General features: G+C 33.0%; 1 protein-coding gene across 5 annotated transcripts in view; it reads left to right on the top strand.

The window, feature by feature from the left end:
• Positions 1 to 16,288, top strand: part of FSTL5 (follistatin like 5) — a 631,388-nt gene that overhangs the window by 161,836 nt on the left and 453,264 nt on the right. The gene's annotated exons all lie outside the window — the stretch shown is intronic.

Below are 16,288 nucleotides of genomic sequence, written 5' to 3'. Positions count from 1 at the left end.
TCTGGTTTGGTGAGCCATGGCCCATTATAAAGACATGATGGGTTCACTTATAATTAGGACTTTACAACTTTAGGAATTTTTAAATTAATTTCCCTGAATAAATAAAATTAAATAGCCATAATAGTCACCATGGAAAATAGAAAAGATGGTGTCCATTTCCAGAGAAAAATTAGTTATCTTGATAGTAATAAAGGTTAAATCATGTAAACTTAGTTTTGGATGAATACACAGAAGACTTTCTTCTTCAGTTTCATAGGTACCTTGGGGTTAATTAGACTTATGCAAATTTCTCAAGCCTAACTACACCATAAAATCACCAGATAAACATTAAGAACTATTCATGCCTGGGTCCCTCACCAAGAAATTTTGAAACAGTTTATTCCATTTTTTCTTTATCAGCTTTTATGCATATTTTGAATTAATCACTCTTAGTACAAAACCCGTCAAATAGAGGATTTCATGATTGGATGGAGTGAACAAAGCAAGAAGTAGGGGAACCTATTCCCCTTCCCCAAATTTCCCATCTATATTCCAAAAGAAAATATTTTCATAGTCCTGAGGTTTTCCACTTGAGATGAATGTGGGAGAAGATTAAATGCAAGTGATTCCGATTTGGCCGCTGCCTTTATTTGATTTTTCAGTAGTAAAAGTTAGGTGTGAATACAACATACACAGTAAGGTTCCCCTCCCCACCCAATCGTGTCATCAGAATTGGAGGGTCCCTTCTCAGTGGTCTAATTTCTTTAACACAACCACAAGTGGGAGTACTTTGCATATTACTGAAGTGTTTTTGAACATTTTTGAATAATTGCTCTGTAATAGATATAAAATGAAGTGCTGTTTACACATAAGCTCATCTAATCATCAGCATAACGTTATGGGTTACATATCAATATAATATAAAGTATTAGTTATATTGCTAATGAACAATTCCTCATTGATATGAAGAATCTGAAGCACAGTTTTATTGATATCAACTTCCAATATTTTGAAATACTTTATTTTTCCATGTTTTAAGTATTCCCCCTTGATTTTGTATTATTTGTAAATTAAATGTATATTACATTTAGTTTCTTTTATACATGTTGTCAAAATATTTAACAGAATAGGGCCTAACTATTACTGATAATTTTTGTATTGTGATATTTAAAGTAAGGAAATGTATACTTTTCAAAGAGAAAACCCATATTATTGTTTTAAATATTTTCCCCAGGAATGTTGAGGCAATCTTAGTTCTTATTCCATGTTCAATCCAGACCACCTCATGATAGTATATTCATGTATGAGGATGGTTCTCTGGGTTCATTTGAAAAAGGAGTTGTGGATATAATTAATAAATACGTTTTAAATCTAAGATTATATGAAATATATTATAATCCATGAAAATAGTTGATAAATATAGAATTTATAAAATTAATTTCTGACATCTTAAAGTAGAACTATATGAAGTTTCTGATGGTTCAGCTTGTGACCCTTTAAAAAGTGTATTTTTATGTGGTACGATGTGACACTATGCTCTTAGAGATTATTGGCAACCAATTATCAAGTCTTATCTGGTTTGAGAATTCCACTGTATCTCATGAAATCTCCAGTCTGAGTCATTTTATATCAATAAAATATAAAAAAGTAAATAAGCATTTAATATCTACCATTGCTGTTATTATATTATGGCAGTAATTGATATGCTCATTAATAGGAAATTATTATCAATTCCTTGTAAAATAATTCATAGACCCAGATGGAAAAGTAATTTCTTAACGATGAACCAATTCTCTTTTTATGTAATTACATCACTAACAGAGAGTACACAAATGAAATGAAATCATACCAGGTATTAACTCTAATTTCGACATCATTCACTTGAATTTCATTGTTCAAATATAACTGATACAGTCAGAGTTGCTTAGAATATAAATTAATTTCCATTCATCTATTGAAAATGTATTAGTCTTTCTGCATGTCAGAGGTGATCTTCCAAATATTTGCATGTTTTACCATGGGTATTTTATTTCTAATATTTTGTTTTTAATGGTCTTTTTCTTAAACTACAGTTACAATTTTGTGCCTTGTGAAAACTTTCTGCTCCATATTCCAGCCTGGGAGAGTTTTGTGTGGGATAGAAAATCTCTGTTTCTCCCTGCACAGACAACTTCTCCATAAGGCAACGTTTCACTTTTTTTCTCTTAGTTTAATCTGGACATCAATCAAATTGAAACTTAAATAATATAATTGTAGGTGAATTAAGTCTTTTATAAAGTTATATGTTGAAGGAAATGTAATGTGCTCTAATGAAACTTCAGTTGTCACCACAGTATTGCATTTCAAAACATTATAGTTCAAAAAATCTGTATTCTTCTCATTGCTGTTTTATTCCTAAATCCAAACTCAATGATATTTAGAATCAGTTATGATTTTTCCATCCAGCACACGGTCCCTTACTATCCTAGAAAATATTATCACCGATATAGTCAATATAAACTTGCCAAATATAGAATAAGTTCTGCGATCATAAATCTTTAGTGTTTTTTTTAAATTTATTGGGGTGACAATTGTTAGTAAAATTACATAGATTTCATGTGTACAATTCCGTATTACATCATCTATAAATCCCATTGTGTGTTTACCACCCAGAGTCAGTTCTCCTTCCATCACCACATATTTGATCCCTCTTACCCTCATCTCCCATCCCCACCCCTTACCCTCTGGTAACCACTAAACTATTGTCTGTTTCTATGAGTTTTTGATTCTCATTTGTTTGTCTTGTTCTTTTGTTGTTTTTGGTTTATATACCACATATCAGTGAAATCATATGGTTCTCTGCTTTTTCTGTCTGACTTATTTCGCTTAGCATTATACTCTCAAGATCCATCCATGTTGTCACAAATGTTCCTATATCATCTTTTCTTACCACCAAATAGTATTCCGTTGTGTATATATACCACAACTTCTTTATCCATTCATCTATCGAAGGACATTTCGGTTGTTTCCATGTCTTGGCCACCGTAAACAAAGCTGCAACGAACATTGGAGCACACGTGTCTTTATGTATAAATGTTTTCAGATTTTTTGGGTACATACACAGGAGAGGGATGGCTGGGTCATATGGTAATTATATTCGTAATTTTCTGAGGAACCTCCACACTGCCTTCCATAACGGCTGCACCAGTCTGCATTCCCACCAATAGGGTATGAGGGTTTCTTTTTCTCCATAGCCTCTCCAACACTTGTTACTATTTGTCTTGTTGATGATAGCCATTCTGTCTGGGGTGAGGTGATATCTCATTGTGGTTTTTATTTGCATTTCTCTGATGATTAGTGATGTTGAGCATTTTTTCATATGTCTGATTGCCATTTGCATGTCCTCTTGGGAGAAATGTCTCTTCAGGTCGTCTGCCCATTTTTCAATTGGGTTGTATGTTTTTTTGTTGTTGAGTTTCATGAGTTCCTTGTATATTTTGGATATTAGCCCCTTATCGGAGGCACTGTTTCCAAAAATCTTCTCCCAATTCACTTGGTTGCCTCTTTATTTTGTCGATGCTTTCTTTTGCTGTGCAGAAGCTTTTAAGTTTCATATAGTCCCATTCATTTCTTTTAGCTTTTTACTTCCCTTGCCTTTGGGGTCAAATTCATGAAGTGCTCTTTGAACCCAAGGTCCATAAGTTTAGTACCTATGTTTTCTTCTATGCAGTTTATTGTGTCAGGTTTTATGCTTAAGTCTTTGATCCATTTTGAATTGATTTTGGTACATGGTGACAGATAGCAGTCCAGTTTCATTCTTTTGCACGTGGCTATCCAGTTCTCCCAGCACCATTTATTGAAGAGGCTGTATTTTGTCCATTGTATGTTTTTAGAGTCTTTGTCAAAAATTATCTGTCCATATTTATGTGGTTTTATTTCTGCATTCTCAATTCTATTCCATTGGTCTATGTGTCTGTTTTTCTGCCAATACCATGCTGTTTTGATTATTGTAGCCCTGTAGTACAAGCTAAAGTCAGGGAGTGTGATACCTCCAGTATTGTCCTTTTTTCTTAAGATTGCTTTGGCTATTCGGGGTCTTTTGTGGTTCCAAACAAATCTAATGATTTTTTGTTCTATTTCTTTAAAAAATACCATTGGGATTTTGATGGGGATTGCATTACATCTGTATATTGCTTTGGGTAATACGGCTATTTTAACTATGTTGATTCTTCCAATCCATGAGCACAGAATGTCTTTTCATCTCTTTGAGTCTTCTTCAGTTTCTTTCATAAATGTCTTATAGTTTTCAACATATAGGTCCTTCACATCCTTAGTTAAGTATATTCCTAGGTATTTTATTCTTTTTGCTGCAATTGCAGAAGGAATTGTTTTTTTGTTTTTCTTTTTCTGAGATGTCGTTGTTAGTATATAGGAATACAATAGACTTTTGTATGTTGATTTTGTAGCCGGCAACTTTACTGTATTCGTTGATTGTTTCTAATAGCTTTTTGGTGGAGTCTGTAGGGTTTTCTATATATAGCATCATGTCATCTGCAAAGAGTGATAACTTAACTTCTTCATTCCCAATTTGGATGCCTTTTATTACTTTCTCTTGCCTGATTGCTCTGGCAAGGACTTCCAACACTATGTTGAAAAGCAGAGGTGACAGGGGACAGCCCTGTCGTGTTCCTGAACGTAGAGCAAAGGGCTTCAGTTTTTCACCATTAATTATGAGATTAGCTGAGGGCTTGTCATATATGGCCTTTATTATGTTAAGGTATTTTCCTTCTATACCTATTTTATTAAGTGTTTTAATCATAAATGGATGTTGTATCTTGTCAAATGCTTTTTCTGCATCAATTGATATAATCATATGATTTTTGTCCTTTATTTTGTTTATGTGATGTATCACATTGATGGATTTGCAGATGTTGAACCATCCTTGTGCCCCGGGGATGAACCCCACTTGGTTGTGATGAATAATCTTTTTAATGCATTGTTGTATTCGATTTGCTAGAATTTTGTTTAGGATTTTTGCATCTGTATTCATCAGTGATATTGGTCTGTAGTTTTATTTTTCTGTGTTGTCCTTACCAGGTTTTGGTATCAGGGTAACGTTGGCCTCATAATATGAATTAGGGAGTACTGTCTCTTCTTCAATTTTTCGGAAGAGTTTAGCAGGATTGGTATTAGATCCTCTTTAAAGGTTTCGTAGAATTCACTAGTGAAGCCATCTGGTCCTGGACTTTTTCTTTTGGGATGGTTTTGGATGACTGATTCAATTTCGTTACTGGTGATCGGTGTGTTTAGATTTTCCAGTTCTTCATGGTTCAGCCTAGGAAGGCTATGTGTTTCTAAGAACTTGTCCATTTCTTCTAGGTTATTGAATTTGGTGGCATATAGTCCTTCATAGTATTCTTGGATGATCCTTTGTATTTCTGTGGTGTCCGTTATAACTTCCCCTTTTTCATTTTTGATTTGGTTAATTAGTGTTTTCTGTTCTTTTATCTTAGTGAGTCTAGCCAAGGGTCAATTTTGTTAATCTTTTCAAAGAGCCAGCTCTTTGTCACATTAATTTTTTCTATTGTCTTTTTGTTCTCTATTTCATTTAGTTCTGCTCTGATTTTTGTTATTTCCTTTCTTCTGCTGACATGGGTTTCACTTGTTCTTCTTTTTCTAGTTCTTTAAGGTGTAACATGAGGTTATCTATTTGGGATTTTTCTTGTTTCTTCAGATAGGCCTTTAATGATATAAATTTCCCTCTTACAACTGCTTTTGCTGTATCCCAAAACTTTTGGTAGGATGTATTTTCATTGTCATTTGTTTCTATGTATCTTTTGATCTCTCCTGTAACTTCTGTATTAGTAGGTGTTATCTTAGTTGCGTGGGAAATAAGTGTGTCATCCAGTTGGTTACATTTTAGATGCAATGAAATAGAGGAAAGCATAGTTTTAGACTTTGAGCAGTGTTTTATACTCTTGAGCCTAACTTCCTACTCAGTGGGAAGTATAGTTTGATTTCTCCCAAAACCAAATACCTAAATCGATATTTTGATTTTTATGTACTCCCTTAACAAATTCTGCTGTATATCCTTCTACAACCTAATTATTTTACATAATTTATAGAAAATTTTCTGTCCTCCTTATATATAGTCTTAATTTCCATTATTACCTTCCCCAAAATGCTGAAAAATTTCAGGCAACTGAAATTTTTATTCTTTTATTATTCTTTTATTGTTTGTTTATTTTAGGATGGGGATCTATTGTTTTGGTCCTATCCTTTGCTCCTTTAAATACTCTATCCTACAGACTATAAAAAATAATTTTACTTATTTTTTTCATCTATTAGAGGCTGAGTTTCTTGAAAGAACTAACTGTGATATTTATATGCCTTCTATAACTGGTTTTAGTCCATCTCTCCAAATGATAAATATAGCCCAAACACATTATTTTTTTCACTTTTAAATGCATTCATTAAAAAAAAAAGCCAAATGAAGCATAATTGTACACTTGTGACTCTGTTATTGTATCTTCATAGATTACAGAGAAAATTCTTCTGACATTGCTGTATATCATGAAATTCTGATAGAAAATAAACAAGATAAATATTTGAAACCTTCAACTTCAACAACTTGGCAAAGTAATTTTAGTGTAACAAGATACAAATATGTTAGTTCCAACACTAGCGTGGACAAAACAACTTAAAAACGTAGGGACATGAAACAGTAGAGTAGCAAAAAGGAAAAATAATTAAGCTTACTTGTCTATATATAATAGGTCATATGACAGAGTAGATGAACTGAAAGCTGCACTATTTACTAATACTCAATATGAAGTACTTTTGTTCACATATAGTTAGGTCTATACGTCCAAAAAACAAAGTCCCCTCCCCTTGGAACTCATACAGAAGATGCCAGTCAATGTATTAAAAACTCGTAAGTTCCTAGTTAGACATTTCTCTTAAAGAAAACATCAGGTGTCGGTACACACACACGTGTGTGTGTGTGTGTGTGTTTGTGTGTACACATTGCATGTTTTATGGGTATTAGTGGGAGGCATAATAATAGTCTTTGCTTATTTAAAATCTGTTTTGACAAGACTGATATTTTCCTCTATTTTAATATCCAAAAGGATTAATAATAGAGGCTAGAGTGAATATATTTGGCTCTATGTGGACCAAATATTAGTATTAGGCTTAAATAATCAGATGCTAGAGACAGGTTTGGCAGGCAATATGTCGTGTTGCTTATCACAAGCCGGGTTGTGAACACCTATGCAAACATAGATGGAATGATTGCTTGGCTAAAATGTTTTTGAGGAAATTGATATGTCAAACAAATAGTTGTCTTAGAATGTCTCTGAGGTCCCTTGTAAACCCCACACTACCTATTTATTTTTAATATCCTCTTCCCAAATGGCAAATTTAAATATTCAGTGTGGGATTTCTGTTCTAAATTTCTGCTATGAGAAAAATCATGTTTTATATTTCTCCATGTAAGTAATGTGCACTATTGCATATATGAGATAATGTGCCTATTTGACTTATAAATACACTGCTTTTCAACTACATGTGTTTTTACATCTTTTATATCACTTATTTCAATGGTAACGATGACACTTTTTCAAAAGAATTAACTACATTTACATTTTACACTTGTATTTGATTATAACTTAGTTACTTAACTAATAATGACAGTATATTTCTTCCTAAACAAATTTTTTGTAACATTTTAGCCAGACATTGGACTTTGCTTTTGTCATATCATATAACTTTAAGAACAACACATTTTGTAGGTGAGGGAACACTTGACTAGGGAAATAAAACAATTATCATAGACGCATAATTATTAGGTGAGGAATTAGAGTATTTTTAAAAATCAGAAATACACCTAACTCTTGGTCTTAACTCTAATGTATTTAAAGCAAACAAACAACAAAGAAAGAATCACTTATTTTCTTGAAACATCCATAAAGAAAGAAGATGTCAAAGGTGAACTCTTTCTTGGAAAAATTGTCTTTACTAAAATTCGTCTGAAAAAAGATATATTTTTTTTAATTTAATTTTTTTTTCAGAGCAGACACTTAAATCAGGAGGCTCTTTGAACCATGTTCTTCCAATGATTAATGATTTCTAAAGAGAAAACTTAACTTTTTATAAACTGATACTGCCAAAGAATAGACTGAGCATGTTTTCGTATGTTGGTTATATTGTTATGTTTTGTTTATCTATTATATGTTTACTTCATTTAACAAGTCAACATCTTACAGAGTTACTTTATGTAATTGAATATTTTTCTTTTTTTCTTAGATCTAGGGACATCCTGCTTTTTAACTTTTCCTCTTCTTAAGAACTCTTTTTTCCCTTTTCTTCCTTTAATTTCTTTCTTTTTACTTTTTTCTTTCCTTCCCTTCTCTCTCTCTCTCTCTCCCTCTCTTTCTCTCTCTCTCTCGGTTTATTTTTTGTTGTTAATTTTGTTGCTGTTGTTGAGGAAAATATTAATTTTGTTGAAGGTTATGGAGCCATGCTACTTGTTTTTTTGTTTTATATATAGCTCAATAAACCTTCAATATTATGCAGAGAGAAAATGAAAATCCCCATAATTTTTTTCACCCTTACATGTCTCAGCCCAGTGCATGAAGGGCATGAAGAGTGCTATGTTCAGTACTAAGCAAGTTTTGATTTATCACTTTCTGATACATTTAAATGCAATTTTTAAGGAGAAAAGGAAACAAAGGAAAAAAATAAAATAAAAAAAAAGTTGGCCTCCACAGTAGATATGTAGGTCGCATTCCTTCCAGATTTATACTGGGCATAGAAAATCTATGTCTCAAGACAAATCCCATCTGGTCTTCCTAGGGATTCTGAACTACCACATAGTTTGTTAAAACAAACAAACAAATAAACAAACAAACAAAAACTTAAATTAATTACATCAAAAGTAAAAGATGAAGAGACACAAATTAATATTCACCCCTCTCTAGTCCAGACAAAAATATTCACCCCTCTCTAGTCCAGACAAGTTGAGAGTATCAGAACTCTGAGAATCCCTTGGGCTAAAATGAGTTTGCTAGATGATCTAAGTCCCTAAAATATACAAGGGTGGACTTATTCTCTTGTCACATGAATTTGGAGCACTTGATAAAAAATCTAGAAGGTGGACTTGTACCTGAAATTCTGAATATAACTTTAAAAGGGATCATGAATGTTCATTGGAAGTTAAAGTCAGGTAACAAGGGGAGTGGGCCCATTAGAAATGTGAAGGATTAAGGTATAATAAAAAATTCAACATTCCCATGAATAAACATGTGTTTTAGAAAAATTATTCAAAACAATTGATGTATGCTTATTGATAAGTTCTCCTTTACATGTAATAGAGATGCTTTAGGGGATATCTTAATAAATTTACATCAACTCTGAATTCTTTTTGATTAATTAGATAATCGTTATCCTGCTATAGAAAATAAAATGAAGCAATATAATGATGAACTGACAATTAAAGAGGGTCTTACTTGTTACAGAGAAATTATTATACTTTTTTAAGAACTCAGAAAAAAAGCACTAGGAAGTACTTATTCCAAATGGAACTTTTTAACTAGAAGCTAAAAATCCTGTTTCACAAATTTCTATTACTATCATGCTGCTTTCTAGACGGCAAGCACAGGGCATTATTAATATTTATAGATTAAGAATGAAATGAACATTATAAATTAAATATTACCTGTTTTCACAGAAGAGAACAGTAAACTGACCAAAAATCCCACAGATGATTTCCTATGGTAGCAGAAAAAAAAGAAAATCCACAGGGGAGGTTTAAAATAGTTAACCTTTGGTATTATTAAATCTCCCACTTTACTACATGCCTTAGATTTATTGAGGTAGATAATAAATAGCTACTCCCAGAATTTTAGCTAAAACTTTGTATTATTTAATTCAACATAATTTAGCTTCATCGTATTATGCAGTTTTGAGAGGAAAACCATAACAATATACATATAATTTGTAAATCATGTTTAAGGAGTTGCTGCAAAGCTCTGTAGAATCTAATAGAGAATTTGGTAAATCAGTTGTTAATTAGATAATCAAAAACCAATATCAGTGAGCTGAAGTGTGAAAATGTCATTTTCTGCTAGAGGTGAAATCTGACTTGAAATTTTCCACCTTAGTCAGATGAGAGCCAGTCAGAACACACTTTCAGAGATAGTCTTCAAATTACATTAAAAGCCACCTTCAATGCAGTGTCTTTATTTAATACCCATTATATTTCTGGGTCACATTACAATTCAATAGGGGTCTTAATCATTGCAAGTGTGAGTAGTTAGTGTTTAACATTTATAAAATTTAAATAAAACTAGAGGGAAAAAAGGATATTACTTAAAAATATATTATCTATTATCTTTCTGAAATCTTTTGTCCCAGTAATTCAAATCTGTATATAATTCACAATTCATGGAGCTACATTACTAAATGCAAGTACTCTCACAAGATCACTATTACTGCAATTTCCAAAGCTTTTTAGTAGGCTCAGAAATTATTTAAATCACTGCTCACTATATTTTACAATTAGACATGTGTCAAGTGTGAGCAGAAAAAAAAATGCCTTTTGACTTGGTTAAAAATAGCATACTATCATATCAATACTTAGGCAAGGCCATTCATTGACAATAATAATAACAATAACAATAACAATAATAATAATAATAATGCATATTATGTTCAAAACAATAGTTGGGCAAAGTTTTTGAAAACGTTAATTTTAGGAACTCTTTCTACTAAATTTCATCAATCTCTCACAAAAGGTCAGACATTAGATACAAACAGTTCATAAAAGCATAAAGTATAAATAAATTCTGTATTTTATGTTATGATTTTCTTTATATGAGTGTCTTAAGTTTCCTTCATATGTTTGAGTCTTTTTAAATTGGAAATTTATTAAAGGGGAATTAAATTATCAAAGGAAGAACCAAGGCACTGCAGTATTTCATTTGCAGCAAGCATTATCCACAATAAATAACCCCACAAATGAAAGTAGCTATGCATGCTTTAATAGTTTTGATTTATTTTGTTTTTATTTAAAACTAACTTCTTAAAAACACTCTTCTTGTAAGTATACACAATATGTAGAGGGTTTTAAAATGTATCATTTTAGTAAAGAACATTTTTGTGTCTTTTAGTTGTCTATATGAACTTGCAAAAACAAAGGGAGATATTCTGTTTTAGTCATTTGATATCCATTTACAAATACAAGGGGGAAAAAGTCACTGTCATGTATTTTATTCAAGTGTTCTGAACAATTTTACTTAAATAATTTCATTTAAACTAAAGCAAATATGTGAGAGTTATTTTATTCCAGCTCTACTAATAGTAAACTGGGGCTAAACAAAACGCAGCAAGTGGCATAGCTGGAATTCAAACTTAGTTCTAACCTCAAGTCCTATGCTACCTCTTTCATAATACCTACCATGAAAATATAGTATACGCCAACACACACACACACACACACACACACACACACACACACGCACACCCTTATTTTCTCCCTTGGAATAGTCTTGTAAATTATAATATTCTTTCACACGTTTTATAGTAACTAAACATTTTTATAGTAAACATTTTTATAGTAAAATTTACATATACATGCAAATAGTATTTCAATAAATATCCGTATGTACTAATCAACAAATGCTTAAAATTACATATAGCCTTATAAAATATGCATTACTATTGTTGATAAGATTCAGCTTTTAGAGGAATGGTCACTTTATCCATAATTAAATAATAGGGAGCTAACTGAGAGAGAGGAAATATGGATACTGATCTCAAAATTACAAATCTGGCATATAAAATTTTTATATCAATTTTTCCTTAACTGGAAAAATGAATGTGTTTAAATGATAGTCCTTCAAGTGTCTTGAGAAATAAAAGTCTTTAGTTCTATGGACAAGCCTGAAATTGCACTTGTGATTATCTAAATAGTAGTGGTTTAAAGAGTATTAAGGGCTAAGTGAATAAGCTGCCTCAGTAACAAAATTAAATTTAGTTAATGGTGCCTGCCTTAGAGGACCTAGAAAGACAGGACATCAAGTTATGAAAATTAAATGACAGATAATCGACAGGAAAAGTAACAATAGATGATATCACACAATGCCCATAATTCCATTTTGAAATGAACAGTATGGGCAAGTATTTTTGAACTCATAGGAAGGTACAAATTAGAATATTCTGGAGGGTTACCTTAGAGGAAAAGAGATTCATTAGCTCTCAAATAGGGAATAGCCTTGCATAGAGTATCAAGCAGAAAAGATTTTCTAATTTATATAAAAATATTATGCATTTAGAACAATTCTAGGTTCTGAGACAAAATATTTTCAAAAGCAAATGGGACTCTTTCTCATGGAGTTTATGATCTATTTAGGAATGTTTATGAAAATTATCAAATTTTTTTCTATAACTTTGTTTTTAATAATACTGTTAAAGTTTTTAAATTTGACAGGAAGGTATACAAATAGTTGATTAACTTGTACTCATATTGACTTTTTCTGTGTGTGTTTGAAACTCAATTTTTATAAAATAAAAAGATTCTATTGCAACAAATATATATTATGTGACATTAATATGTTTATAGCAATATAGTCAATACCTATTATTGTATTTAGCATAAGGAAAATACATGTTGACCTAGCTGACAGAAAACTAATATGTTTAACATTACATAAGTTCACCTAATTTGGGCAATCAAGAAAATTATATAATTGCAATGTGTGTTTTATGAATTTTAATAATTATTGTGGAATTAGGTCATGTAATAATGATAAAAATAATGATAAAATTGATAATTGAAGTTGGTAAGAAAGACATCTTTTATATTAATGGTCATGTACTAACTACATTTTATCATTTTTAAAAACCTAAATTACCACCACATTTCAACCTTGGAAATATTGATATTGTTCTGTTCTTTGGAGACATCTTTTGCTAAAAGTCAGTTTGGGAAATGAAAAGAGCATTTCCAAGGTTAAGAGAATATCAATTTAATATGAAATGATATCTAGTCAATGAAGAGAGTATGCCCTTCAGAATGCAATATATATGTATTTATAAATGCATATATATTTCCTTTCAGGGTAAAGTGAAGTCTTTAACACATTATTTATTTGCTTATCACCTCTTTAGGGCCAGTATACCAGTTAAATTATGAATTATCCAATGGTATCATTTAATATTTTAAGATCTATGTAACCAGTTATCTCTTCAAATTCACATTTCTTTTCAAAATAAAGAGAAAAAAAAAAAAAACACAGATTAAAAGCATATATAACCAAAAGAGTATATATGAGAAAACTTCACCAAAGAGTTATATTTAATGAGCTATACATGGAACAAAAATTTAAATTTAATAGTTTTCATATTCACCTACAAATTAACTCGCTGTATTCCTTGATTTATTTTCATTGTGGCTCATGACTCTTTCCAATCTTGGATTATTAAGTTAGTTTTCTCATTCATAAGTGAACTTGCTATAATAGTTTTGTTTTAAACTATATTCTGAGTGTCTTCTTACTCTTTGAAAGCTACATCAGGCTTGCATTTGGTAGAAAGCAGATAGTTTAGCAGAAGGTTCACTTCTAGAAATAAACAGCAAGCATTGATATATACAAGAAGAGTATTACAGTTAAGTAATTTGAAAAAGATTAGTTATTTTTAGCCAATTACATAGCATAAATGTTTCTTCATAATGACCAAACATATTAACTCGGCACATCCAGGCACTCATTTATTTTGTGGTGACTATTTATATAAATGTCATTGATTAGAATATAGTAAAATTCTGTACATTTCAATTTGTCTACTTCTGTTTTTAGCATAGGAATAAATATTAAACAAGCAAATAAGGTAAATGAACACTCAAGTGTTGAAACTTATTTTTACTTAATTACATCGTAGATAATAAATGTATATCTGCCTAACTTAGCTTGATTTGGTGTTTCAATGTGATTTTAGTTTGGGCTCTGGGAATACTTTGAAATGCTAGCTTTGTCATGCTGAGCATACAAGAAGCCGGAATTGGTCTTCTGTGTAAACTGCTCCCTGGGTATAAATTTAAAGCATAGTTCATTCTTCTAGGCAACCGGGACACCACTTAGTGAATTACTGTTTGTGTTAAAGGCTAATTCAATAGCACACCTCTGAATTAGCTTTCTCAGACAGCCAATTCTCTCCCAATAAATTGTAGGGCACAGAACTGTGGAGGGTAGAAACAGTATTGAAAATAAAATCTCCAAAGTCATTTATATACCAAGAAACAACTCCAGATGTATATTTCTCACCCATGTCTGTTACTTTTTGTTGATAGTTAGATATAATTGACTTTATTAAAATATATTAATTTGAAAGCTTGACTGAATTTTTTACCATTGTTACCATTATCTCAATTGTTATTAGAACTTCTGTTATGTGAGGGTCTACATAACATTAAGAACTATTTATCTAAAGTGTATTATTGTAACTATCTGAGGAAGTGAATGTAGAATACCATTACTTCTAAGACTTTATTTTGATTCTACAAAAAATGAAATATAAAATCTGATAAATTATTACATCTAAGTTAAATGTGGGAAAATATGCATCTTAGAATTAATTAAATGAGTATATTTTTTTCAAAGTTATGTCTTTGCTGATTATGACACATAAATATCCTTGTCATCTTGTGTAAAATAATAATTTTATAAGAATAAAAGTTCAAGCTCTATTACAAGATGTGTGCTTCCAGCCAAGATGAAGGATCAGAGTAAGGATGTAGCTTCCTACCTGAAAAACCTAAAAAATCAGAACAAAATATATGAAACACTTTTTTGAGTCATTGGGCATCAGGGAACATAGGACAGTGATTTCTGAGACACAGGCAATTAATGATGTGAGAGCTATGCTTCCCTCAAACCATGGTACAGGGAAAGGGATCGTAGAAAGAGCCCAGCAGTCTCCCTAAATTGAAAGACAGAGCTGGAGTCTGAGGAGGGTACTAGAACTGAGTTCAAAGGAAAAGTTACAGGAAAGGAAAGAACTACATTGAGAAGAAAATCTGGTCATATGGACATATACAGAAATTTGTTCTTCCGGAAAAATGGCGGCGTGAGGTGAGCCTCTGTAAAGCTCCCCTGGAATTTACAACGAATCAAACAACAAAAACTCCACAAAGGACTCCCTGCACAGCAGACAGGCAAGACGAAGAGGCCCACTACGGACTGAAATCACCTACAGGTGGGAGATTCGCGCGAGTGGAGGGAGGAGGAAAGGGAGAAGTGCGCGGAGACGGAGCCGCGCGGACTCAGGACGCGGACCCAGCTCAGTGCGCCGAGCTCGCTGCTTCCCGGAGCTACCGCAGCTGCGGGAGAGGGAGGAACTCGGACTGCTAGGGCTCCGCCAGGGCTCCACAGGGCTGAGGGGACAGCATATAACACGGCTGAACCCAACACTCACGGCAGAGACCTCGGAGAAAAGACTGAGGGAAAAAGGCTGAAAACGGTGGTTGAAGCCTGCACTGCCGAGCAGAGAACGGAGCCTTAGGCACTGAGACTAGCTGCCCCCTCCCACACCTCCCAGAGCTCACCCCGCCCCCACCTGCCTGGTGCTAGAAGCGAAACAGTAGCAGTGTCAGATCAAAACAACAGAAAATTTGCTGTTTTGAGAACTGTGGGCCGCAGACACAAATTCACAGCCCAACTAGTTCCGGCAAAGGGGAGGGAGCTGTGGAAGCAGGACCGGCTGTGGTGGTGGTCGCCGCCATTGCTCTGGGCCACCTCTCACAACTTACCCCGCCCCTGACCCCACCTATCTGGGCAGATCTCTGCAGGAGTAAACAGAACTGCTGAAACATATGGGCTCTGAATCAGGAGCTGGAAGAGCTTTGGAACATCAAAAGCTCTCCACATACCCACCGGGACACTGCGCCCTGTGACCTAGACGAACTATTAACAGAGGAGAAGCCCGTCTCCCAGGGAATCCCCCCATTGTGTGAGAAGCAGAAATAGTGCAGAGAAAACAGCACTACCGTGTGGGAGAAGAAAAACAAATTGCAGTTGGAGAAATAATAAGACATTCTACCAACAAGTACTGGAAAACAAAAGAAAGACCTCTTCCTATCAACCTGTTGCAGAAGTCACTCCTGTAGATGTCTAGGAAGAGAAATAGTAAACCAGTAATCGCCATGAATAACCAAGGCAACAAGATAGCTCAGAAAGAAAGTGAAAAATCTCCAGAGAAGGCACTTAAAGATACAGAAATATGTGACTTAAATGACAGAGAATTCAAGATTGCAGTTCTGAAAAAACTCAAC

This window comes from Rhinolophus sinicus, linkage group LG07 (genome assembly GCF_036562045.2).
Source record: "Rhinolophus sinicus isolate RSC01 linkage group LG07, ASM3656204v1, whole genome shotgun sequence".
Taxonomy (NCBI): Eukaryota; Metazoa; Chordata; class Mammalia; order Chiroptera; family Rhinolophidae; genus Rhinolophus; species Rhinolophus sinicus.
Note: the sequence above shows the minus strand (reverse complement) of the source record. Positions and strands in the feature narration are given on the sequence as shown.